Here is a 572-nt window from a genome sequence, read left to right as displayed (position 1 = left end):
CATCGAACAGCTGCAGACGGCGGAGGTGACAATTAGAGATAAACAGAGTCACGTTTAGAGGCCAAATGGAGCCTATAGAACTAATACAAAGAAGTACAAGTGGAAGGCGAACCAACGTACCATGGTCAATATGCTCTTAATAACTATTTTAACAACGCATTATTTTAGCTTAAGGAACTATCATTGGTGCACGAAAACTTAAAATAGAGAATTCATATAATAAAAGAAATACGATTAGTTTAAAAGTGCATCTGCTAACAACACTGACGAAACCGGTGAAGAAAAGGGAAAATAAAATGACGAATGCAACGCACCGTGCACAATGTGTAAAAAGTAGCATAAAATTTAGCCGGTCAGGAAACAAGAGGAATATTACATCGAAAAACAAAAAAGTAAACTCCAATAAAGAAGTTAAGGAAGAAGAGGATAGCGTATGAACAGTAAGCTTAAGTGGCCATTTTAAGGATACAAATTGTAAAATATACTGGATCGGAGGAAAAAATGCTGTTCCATATTTATGCGGGCAAAACTTTGAAATCACAGCTTGAATGGCATACCCAGATGGTTATAGA

This window comes from Trypanosoma equiperdum, assembly GCF_001457755.1.
Source record: "Trypanosoma equiperdum strain OVI genome assembly, contig: ctg_1814, whole genome shotgun sequence".
NCBI classification, from domain to species: domain Eukaryota; phylum Euglenozoa; class Kinetoplastea; order Trypanosomatida; family Trypanosomatidae; genus Trypanosoma; species Trypanosoma equiperdum.
This window is presented reverse-complemented; position numbering follows the sequence as displayed.